Consider the following 11,504-nt stretch of genomic DNA (forward strand, 5'->3'; position numbering starts at 1 on the left):
TTGTAGTCGTCATTTTACTGTCATAACTCTTGTGTGTGCTGTTCTGCTGTAATATTGTCCTTAAAGTAACATTGTATTTTAAGGACAATCACCTGGGTTATCCAGGTATCTATCATATTTTGGCTGTTTCAGTAATTTTTATTCTGCATTATCTGTAGTTGTTGGTTCTGGTGCCGTATCTACAACGACTGTTCAGTATCAGTCATTAATGTTTGCTGTATCTACTGCTGTTGTTGCTGTATTTATACTTCTGTTACTGTATGGTATCTTTTATAATATATACAGTATGGTATGTTCATTGTTGTCACCATCACTGTTGTCTGTCTGCTGTCATTTTTTGTGCTTCTTGTATCTAATGCTGGGTTTCTGCTGTTGTAGCTGTATCTAAGACAACTGCTAATGTATGTATTACACTTTCTAATACTGCATTTTCAGTTTCTTTGACGATGTTTGTTGCTGAAATTTGTCTCACTTCCCTAACTGGTGGTACCATTACTGATGTATGGTATTTTGGGGATTTCTTTTCCTGCCTTTGCTGTTATTGCTGCTGTTTGCTGTGATTTTTGTATTGGTGTCCATATTGCTGTACAGTATCTGCTGATATTGTTGCATTATTTCCTTTATGGCTTTTATCTATTGCAGCTGTTGATATGGTAGTTCTTTTACTATTTGCTGTTAAGTATCTTGTTGCTATTTTTGGGTTGTATTTTGTTACTGCTGTTTCCTGTTCTTGCTGTGAAATGCTGGTACTGTTTTTGTTGTACCCTTAATTATGTTTATAAAGTACAGGTATATTGCAGTACTCCTGTTTTTATTGCACAGTACTGTACCTTGTGACACATGGTATTACAGTGCCACTTTTGCTGTACCATACCTTTTTGTATTACTGCTCTTTTTGCTGTTTCCTGTAACTTTTACAGCATTTTTTCTTTATTTTTACTGCCATTCTTATAATACAGGTATAATGTGTGTGGCTTTCTTTTCTATTTTGGCTGTACAGTATTTGGGGATATGGTTGATATTACCGTATGGTATTGTACTGCACTGTACTTGTTTTGTACTGTGTTTGGTGCTGGTGATCAAGTACAGTACTGTATTATTGCTGTTTTGCATTACATATTTTCTCATGTTGCTGTTTCTGTAACACAACACATTACAGTGTCAGCTATTGTTAATGCATCATTAGCCTTGCTATTAATGGTTTCTAAACTGTAGTTATTACTACATCTTTTAATTTTGTTCTTAATGTTATCACTGTTTATAGTACAGTATTCATTAATCATTTACTATATGACTGTTTAGACTGAAGACTGGCTCTAAGGTAGCTCAGGGCTATTTGATCAATGATAGTAGAGTAATGCAGGATTGTTTTTGGCTGTTTAACCCTACAGTAATTCTAAAAGTAAAACAGTACTGTAGTCGTAAAATGAAGTGCCACAGGACCAAAAATAATTCATTTATCGTAACCAAAAGAAACGCTCAACGTATTTGCCTATTAGCCATAGTGGTTAATAGTCAAATTGATGATGAAAATATCAACAGTCTGTTGCTTTGAGCCAATGACATAGCTACCTCTTTATTCATTACTGTACAGTACTTGTATGGTATGCACCATTGGCATAAGAGTTATTTTGTTTCTAAAGAATTACTATGCAGTACCTTAATAATAAATAAATTAATTTGTAATATTTTTACAATTAAGAATAATTGGCAAATAAAATTGAAAACTGTGTAATACCTGTGCAGTAATTAAGAATTTTAGTTAGTCATTTGGCTGATAGGTCTAAAAGTTCTTGTGAACTAACACATCCAATCTTGTGCCAACGTACATCTGGTTACTGTACATGCTTGTCCACACACAGAATTGTATGGTCTTGTACAGTACACTAGCTATGTGTTTAGGTGACACAGTAGCAACTTAGTGTTTAATAATCATTCATGTTTTGGTGTGTGTGTGAACTGTACTGTAGCTATACATACTACTGTACAGTATTAGATGCTGCATTTTCTGCTACAGCATTTGACATGTTGAAATACAATATGGTACTGTATGGCAGGGGTATAACTGATTTAAATCAATATATATATATATATATATATATATATATATATATATATATATATATATATATATATATATATATATATATATATATATATATATATATATATATATATATATATATATTAAGCTTTAGATAAATGCACCATATATGCCTTTTTACTGGAATGTTTGAAATATTTTTTCTGATTGGCATCAAGTTAAAGTCCAACCGCCTGCTGTATGGTACATGGAGATATACAGTAGTGGTTGTGTTATGGTTTTCTCTAATGCATTACAGTACATGAATTGCATGGCAGTACAGGTACTGACATGCTTAGATTTTCAATAGCATTTTAAAGTTTCCCATGATACAATTAATTTTGTCCAAGCCTGCTTGAAAATTCTTTGAACATCATTGTAGGCAGCTGGCAGCTCGTTGCCTTGGTAAAACAGGAAATGAATTTGACCCATTTGAGCAGATGGGAATATGATAGCATGGGAAACATAATTGGGTGTTGATAATTTTTATTGCCACATGTTTCAACCTTACAATCCTCCTCTGAAGACTTTAAGATCCTAACATGTCGCGAATGAATTTCTCAATGTCCACTTGTGCTTCCTTTGCTACTACCCAAGGCTAAACATGTTGGCTGTAGGTACTGTTTTATGATGTTTCATCCCCAGTCATAACCAAGACAAATTTGTAGGATTAGTGAAGATCATTACAGTAACTATACAGTTTTTGGAGCTAATATTCCTGTACAGTATTTTAACCAGAAATTTTTTTAGAGTTGTTTGTAAAGCTACTTCTGGTATGAGCGCTGGCTTAAGATAGACTTATCAGAGGAAGCTTGCTAATCTTTCATATCCCTTAAATCCTGTACCTCTTAAATTATGTCCACTCTTGACTGACAGTAAATCCTCATGCTGTTCACAGTAGCTACAGTACTTAGCTGTAATGCACTGAACTCCATGTTGTTTCACATTTGCACTGAGGTTTGTATTATTGTTTAAAGATATACTGCAGATTGGAAATAGAATGGATGTACAGGATACAGTACAGTGTACAATACTGTGTAGTACCTCAATGATCAAGGCCAGCAGTATGAAAACCTCCAGATGGGTATAACTGAACCAGGTAGCAAAATTAAGTATTGTACTGTACTGTACAGTGTAGTACTGTATTACCTGTATACCAATGGTGATCAGGCTATGTGATGAAGTTGAGAAAATCAAATCATAGCTACAGTATTTCTTTCTTATCTTCCAAATCTTTTGGAGTTTAACCTCACATATTCACCTGTTAAGAGCCTCTCCAACTTGAACACAACATTTAGACATTAGGTATGCTGTAGTACTTTACTGTTTAACATTATAATTGATTTATAGGAACAATTTGTTGAAGTTTCCCGTTGATATAATAGTTTTCTTATGTTGATTGCTGCTGCTACTCTGATTAGGTTTCACTTTTTTTTTTTTACGGGAATTAGCCCACCCAGGCTCAGGTCACTGACCCGCATCAGGGCCTGGGGGGTGAAAATGTAATAATAGTAATAATAATAATAATAATAATAATAATAATAATAATAATAAAAATAAAATGAAGAACCATAAAGAAATACAAAAATGAAAAAAAAGATCAAGAGTGAGAAACAATATACTGTACTGTATGTATGTTGTGTTGTCAATGGTAAGAGAAACAATTGAGACCCTGCAATTGTATGCATATGAGGCAGAAAGTCAGATTAGCAACCTGGGACTTGTTTACAATTTTTGTGATGCCATATGACAGCAGGGTCTACCATTAGACAATACATTATGTTTCCAATATCTCCCCAACTTACTGGTGGCATCCTCAGCAATTGGTACAGTGCAGGAATTTATTTGTTCCTCTTCATCTAACTTCAACCTAGAAACATACGTACAGTACAATAAGTTACTGTATATTAAAGTGGTGAAAAGAAAAAAAGTGGATGTGAATTTGTTGATTAGGCAGCATGACTTATTGAGCAACTAAAGTATTTAATTTATGTGTACAGATATGTACAAACATAGTTACCAAGAACACCATAATTGAACATAGCTTAGTTGACAGGTCATCAGATCTCATCAGTTAAAAATACTAGATCTCACTCAGGACTTCAAAGTGGGAAGAAATGTACTGTATTAAGGTGGCTTTAAAAATTTAAATATACCCTGTACAATACTGTACAGGTAGAAATGGGTTAGGTTCCCTGAAAACCATTCGTTAAGTGAATATTTGTATATCGTATAACATCCGGGAAAATTGGGGTTCTGTGCCCTAATGACAAGAAAACCCGAGTACTGTATCATACAAAAAAAAAAAAAGTCGTAATAATTTGGTTCACATACAGTATAACCCAAAACCTACCCAACTACAGTACATAACTGTAAATTACGAAGATATAAATTTGGTACACTTCTCAAGGGACCATATTCATATAAGCGAGAATAGCTTTTGTATACAATACTGTACTGAAGTGAGAAAGAGGTGTAAGGATAGAATACAGTATTTGTACTGTACTGTGTATATGTGAATATTTGTAGAGCAAACACTCGTATAACAAAGAATACCAGTACACTACAGTATACTACGTATATGATAAAATACGTCAAAATATTGTACAATATAGGTACGTACTTTACATTTCATGATGTCATACATGATGCTCTTGATTGAAAAAACAGAAGTGAAATGACATTATTTTGTAAATGAATTACTGGAGAATTGAATTGTGTTTTTGGATGAATGTGCTGCTTGGTTGGATGAAGCAACAAGGGTATATGAGGTACTGTATGGTAGATATTTTGGAGACGATGTCTCAAATTGTCAGAATCAGAAGTCCTTGTGACATGATGCATGGATGTATATTATTTGCCCACCAATACATACCGGTACGTACAAGCTAAGTTTCAAGCTTTTCAGTTTAACTCTTCAAAATCATAGTAAAATCCCTCAAAGAAGGACCTAAGGGAAAAGAAATGCCCATAGCCACACTGTGTGGCTCCCCACAAAGGATATTCTCAAGTCAACCCATAGCATCAGCTGGTATCACATTTCACAGACAGGATGAAATAGGATTGGCATATCTATTCCTATTTGCGTAGATGTGGAGAGAATGAAGGAGACCAGAGAGAGTTGAAATATTGAGAGGAGGAAAGTTAGCAATAGGCCAGTAATGACTTCGGGAGAGGTTGTAAGAAATGACGTCAGAGGTAAGAACCTGATGAGAGAGGCTGCAAGAGACTGCACAACATTGACATCTGCCGTCAGCTACTGTGCCAGTAATTGTGGCTAATACTGTACACACGAGTGTGGTAAATGGACATAAAACAATACTGTAATGGTGATGATGCTGATGATGATTTGTTAAAGGAAATATTAAGAGTACTGGAGTAGCACCATATGAAACAAGCTAAAATAGAAGTGTCAAAGTACCTTTAGTTGTTTCTGATATGAAGTTCTCAAAGTCACCCTTGACATGAAGACCCTCGCTACCATAATACAATAGAACAATTAGCAGCATGCAGTGTTAACTCAGATTTCATAGTTAAGAGACTGATACCTTATCATGAAATTAAAAGGAAACTAACTTGATCATTTTAGTTATCTGATAAGAAGAAAGAGAATAAAGAGGATCTATTTGTGTTTCTAATCAGGCTTACTGTGCTCAGTCAACCTCCACATACAGTACTGTACTGTCATCCTTCATATTATACTCCATTAAATGCAGATCACAGAATTATTGGAATTGAGATAGGTAAACATATTCTCTGCTCACTGCTGTCATTTGTCCTCTTTATCTGCTACAGCACATGTACTCAGTAATGGTGTTCCCTTTCCACTAGGCTATAAGATGTCTACACTGCTTGTCCCTATCAATTCATACATCCCATCGGCAGAATATCCTACCATTCACCGTGCTCTCCAATCTTGTACGCACACTTCTGCTTTGGAGAAGTCCAGCCTCTTGTGTCTCCCTTATGATATTTGCATAATCAGAATTAGCCATAACTGTGTGAAGACTTTAATTTGCATGATGACGATGTGCTGTACAATACGTATATGGAAATAAAGTGTATGGAGAGAGAGAGGCTAAGTTTACCGTACAGCCGTAGATTATTTATAGTTATTTTATCTTTTCAGGTAAATCTTCAACATGCTATTTGTGAAGAGGTCCTGGTTATTGAAGGTAGGGTTATAATCTTACTCTAAGATACTGTACCAGCTTGAGTACAGTACAGTAATGTATCCGGTGTGGCCCGGCTGTATACTTTATGGAAGGAGTATCAAGCCATTGTTCCCAGGCACTGCTCACTTGTGTATACAGTAGAAATATTATTCCAAGATATTCACAATTGTAGGGAAACTTTGTGTAGTTACAGTCATGTTAGAATGACTGCCAGCTGTGCTAAGATAAATGACATCTTTATTGGGCAGATACAAATTCTGTACAGTATTGTACTGTACTACATAACGTGAAAAAGTCTTGTGAAGAAACGTCAGGAATAAAGCTCCGTCTCTTAGTCATGTTTCCTTCACTACCACACTACAGTACATGTACTTGGTGTATGGAACATGTAGTGAGGTGTGGATGGAGTGCAGTTTTCAACACCTGTGTCAAATTCTTTTTTCAATGAACACTGTTAAGTGAAGGAAGTATAGTACTGGTAAAGTACTTTGTTTTTTGTCATCTAAAAATGTATGCAGTCTATAGATGATGATTATGTGAGAATACTGTATTGTTATTAACACATTACTTCTCAATACATCTTATGAAAACCACACAAGAAAGATCGCAAGAAAGCTTTCCTCACCAAATCACTTCCAGGTTGTCACTCAGTAGTCTGCATCAAACAATGAAAGAGGAGAAACTGCTTGTACAGTATATTTAAACATATGACACAATTGCAGTACTGTACTGTATTGAATATTGTTGATTAGAGAGATAAAAGCTTGCTTACATTATCTTCTCCATGCTCAACTAAAGTGTAACTGGATCAGGTGCTGAGGGCAGCCAAAATGTCTATAAAATACCAGATACTGCACTTGTATTTAATACATAAATATAAATTGGCTATCTACACACACTGAGGTAGTATTAACACCTGTGTGATGGGTAAGGACTTGGAGGGTGTGTTGTATATTGCTTAACATAGTTATTGAGAATTTAGCTCTAAATACAACTTTATTAATTGCCATTTGATAGCTTATCATAACATTGATACTTTAGATATACTGTACTGTACTGTATACGGTAATTGAATTATCCACGCAGATTGATGTGTAGAGGTCAATTACTGTACTGTACTATAGAAGCACTTTGATTACCACGTGGTCAGTCGAATATATAGGATGAAGGTTGACCAAGACCTGGTCATGATCTGCATTATCACATCAGATAATTCTCTTTGATCAGTTAATAAATTAATAACTCAGGATCAGTATTTTATTCCCAGAGCTGACTGACTGGCTGTTAAACACCATCCATTACATTACAGTATAAAACAAATAATCTATAAAAAAAACATTATCAATAAAGAATCTTTACACTCGACAATTGTAAATCTTATTTATAGAGATGTAAATTTAACTAACGTGGACCGTAAAGCCTTCAGTAGTCGTGTTGGGTCTGTAAAACCATTATTTATATTTACTCGTAATTTCCCTCTCTTTTACCCCCTCATTATTTGACCACTAACAGTACTTTATGGTCAAACCGCTGTGGCGGGTAGTAGTACAGTACTGTACTATACAAACAGAGTGGCTTTGTTCCTGCATTCTTGGTCTGCCAGAATCATGGCTTGTGAATGAAAACTTGTCTGACGTTTACAGAAACATCATTAACATCCAGAAAATGTATAGCTTTTTGGAAGTACTGTACAGCCGAGGTTTATAGCTGTATGCCTCACCTACAGTGCAGTAGAGGTTTATAGCTGTATGCCTCAAGTACAGTACAGCAGAGGTTTATAACTGTATGCCTCAAGTACAGTGCAGCAGAGGTTTATAGCTGTATGCCTCAAGTACAGTACAGCAGAGGTTTATAGCTGTATGCCTTGAGTACAGTACAGCAGAGGTTTATAGCTGTATGCCTCAAGTACAGTACAGCAGAGGTTTATAGCTGTATGCCTCAAGTACAGTACAGCAGAGGTTTATAGCTGTATGCCTCAAGTACAGTACAGCACAGCAGAGGTTTATAGCTGTATGCCTCAAGTACAGTACAGCAGAGGTTTATAGCTGTATGCCTCAAGTACAGTACAGCACAGCAGAGGTTTATAGCTGTTTGCCTCAAGTACAGTACAACAGAGGTTTATAGCTGTATGCCTCAAGTACAGTACAGTACAACAGAGGTTTATAGCTGTATGCCTCAAGTACAGTACAGTACAACAGAGGTTTATAGCTGTATGCCTCAAGTACAGTACAGTACAGCAGAGGTTTATAGCTGTTTATAGCTGTATGCAAGTACAGTACAGCACAGCAGAAGCTGTATGCCTCAAGTACAGTACAGCAGAGGTTTATAGCTGTATGCCCCAAGTACAGCATACAGCAGAGGTTTATAGCTGTATGCCTCAAGTACAGTACAACAGAGGTATATAGCTGTATGCCTCAAGTACAGTACAACAGAGGTTTATAGCTGTATGCCTCAAGTACAGTACAGCAGAGGTTTATAGCTGTATGCCTCAAGTACAGTACAACAGAGGTTTATAGCTGTATGCCTCAAGTACAGTACAGCAGAGGTTTATAGCTGTATACCTCAAGTACAGTACAGTACAGCAGAGGTTTATAGCTGTATGCCTCAAGTACAGTACAACAGAGGTTTATAGCTGTATGTCTCAAGTACAGTACAGCAGAGGTTTATAGCTGTATACCTCAAGTACAGTACAGTACAGCAGAGGTTTATAGCTGTATGCCTCAAGTACAGTACACATACAGCATCACATTCCTAGTTCATTCTGATTGTTCTGGACTGTATACACTATAGAGGAGGCAACAGCTAACCTTTTATAACCTGGCCTTTGTTGTGCAGTACAGTAGTTAGGCGTGAAGTGGAAGATTTGATGGTGGTGGTGGTGATAGTACAGTAGTTGTGATGATAGTTGTGGTTGTAGACTTGGTTGAGATGATGTTAGTAGGCTAGTGTTGGCAGTGGTGATGGTGAGAGTGCTGTTGGTAGTGTTGTCAGCAGCAGTAGTGATGTTGATAGTGCTGGCATAAAGAGTAGGAGGGTGGTGGTGGTGGTGGTGTAAAGACTAGTGGTGGTGGTGGTGGTGGTAGTGTTGGTGGTAGTAGTGGTGTTGTATTGATCCTACAAGTCTCTCCGCGGAACAATTTCGTCTCTCTCTCTCTCTCTCTCTCTCTCTCTCTCTCTCTCTCTCTCTCTGTTTTCCCTTTTTCTTTTCTCTCTTTCTATTTCTCTCTCTTTCTCTCTCTTTTCTCTCTCTCTCTTTTCTCTCTCTTTTCTCTCTATTTTTCTCCTCTCTTTTCCTGCTCTCTTTCTCTCCTCTCCTTCTCTCTCTCTCTCTCTCTCTCTCTCTCTCTCTCTCTCTCTCTCTCTCTCTCTCTCTCTCTCTCTCTCTCTCTCTCTCTCTCTCTCTCTCTCTCTCTCTCTTTTCCCTCTCTCTCTCTCTCTCTCTCTTTTCTCTCTCTCTTTTCTCTCTCTCTCTTTTCTCTCTCTCGTCTGCTTGTAACTTATAATTTGCGTATTTACACTTGTATATCGAATCATTCACATACACTTAGTCATTCATACACTTAGGTATTTACGCACTTAGTCACTCACATGCATTGACTCACGCACACACTGACTCATTTACTCACACACACACACTGACTCATACTCACACACACACACTGACTCATTTACTCCACACACACACACACACTGACTCATTTACTCACACACACACACTGACTCATTCCACACACACACACACACACTGGCTCATTTGCTCACACACACACACACACACACTGACTCTATTCCACACACACACTGACTCATTTACTCACACACACACACACACTGACTCATTTACTCACACACACACACACTGACTCATTCACACACACACTGACACACACACACACTGTACACACTGACTCATTCACACACACACTGACACACACTGACACACACACAAACTGACACACACACACACACTGACACACACACACTGATACACACACACTGACACACACACACACACACACACACACAGCATCCTTGTCACTCGCTCAGTCAGACATAGGAAATGAATAAAAGGTGTTGGTAGTTGTGCTAGATGTCTTGCTGGTGGTGCTCGGAATTGTGGTGGTGATGGTGGTAGTGGCGATAGTTGTAGAATAGAGTGATGGTGGTGGTGGCGATAGTTGTAGAATAGTGGTGGTGATGGTGGAAAAATGTAAGAGTGATGGTGGTGGTGAGGGTGATTAAATAGTGGTGGTGGTAGTGCGATAGTTTAATAGTGGTGGTGATGGTGGTATGGTGATAGTTGTAGAAGTGATGGTGGTGGTGATTGTAAATAGTGTGGTGATTGGTAGTGGTGATGTAGTAGAATAGTGGTGGTGTGGTGTGGAGTTGTAAAGTGGTGTGGTGTGGCGATGTTGAGAATAGTGGTGGTGATGGTGGTAGTGGTGGTAGTTGTAGAATTGTGGTGGTGATGGTGGTAGTGGCGATAGTTGTAGAATAGAGTGATGGTGGTGGTGGCGATAGTTGTAGAATAGTGGTGGTGATGGTGGTAGTGGTGATAGTTGTAGAAGAGAGTGATGGTGGTGGTGGTCAGTATGAGGCTAGTTAGTGCCTTACACCACCACCTCTTCCTGTTAGTTACGACCAGTATGATGGATCACCTGAAGATTAGACACCCCCGCAGCTTATCCCCCCCCAATTTCATCATTAAAAAGCTTGGGTGTGTGTAAGCTTCAGGTGGTGCAATGTGTCCACGGCCATCACTACACACTAACCTAACCTACCCTAGGCTTCGTAAATATGAACTTAATTTCCACTGACAATTCTGAACACACACTGATTCTGATTTTGTGTAAATATGGTACAGTAAATGTTCCTCCACGGCTGATTCTACTCTATGGCTTTGTGATTCTAATTCTGAGGGTATGGGAGTCGGGGTGGTGGGGTATGGGAGCCGGGGGTGGTGGGGCATGGGAGCCGGGGGTGGTGGGGTATGGGAGCCGGGGGTGGTGGGGGGCGGGAGCCGGGGGTGGTGGGGGCATGGGGTGTCGGGGTGTAGGCAGGGAGTGCCAGTGGTGGGGTAAGGGAGTCGGGGTGGTGGGGTATGGGAGCCGGGGGTGGTGGGGGGTATGGGAGTCGGGGTGGTGGGGGAGTATTTTTCTGGCAGGGGTAAGATGAATAGCTGATTCCACTCTTCATTTATTTGTGTTGTCCCTGGTTCACGCCTTACTCACCACCCCACTGCCTCC

Source organism: Homarus americanus, unplaced genomic scaffold (assembly GCF_018991925.1).
Source record: "Homarus americanus isolate GMGI-L3 unplaced genomic scaffold, GMGI_Hamer_2.0 scaffold48406, whole genome shotgun sequence".
NCBI lineage: Eukaryota > Metazoa > Arthropoda > Malacostraca > Decapoda > Nephropidae > Homarus > Homarus americanus.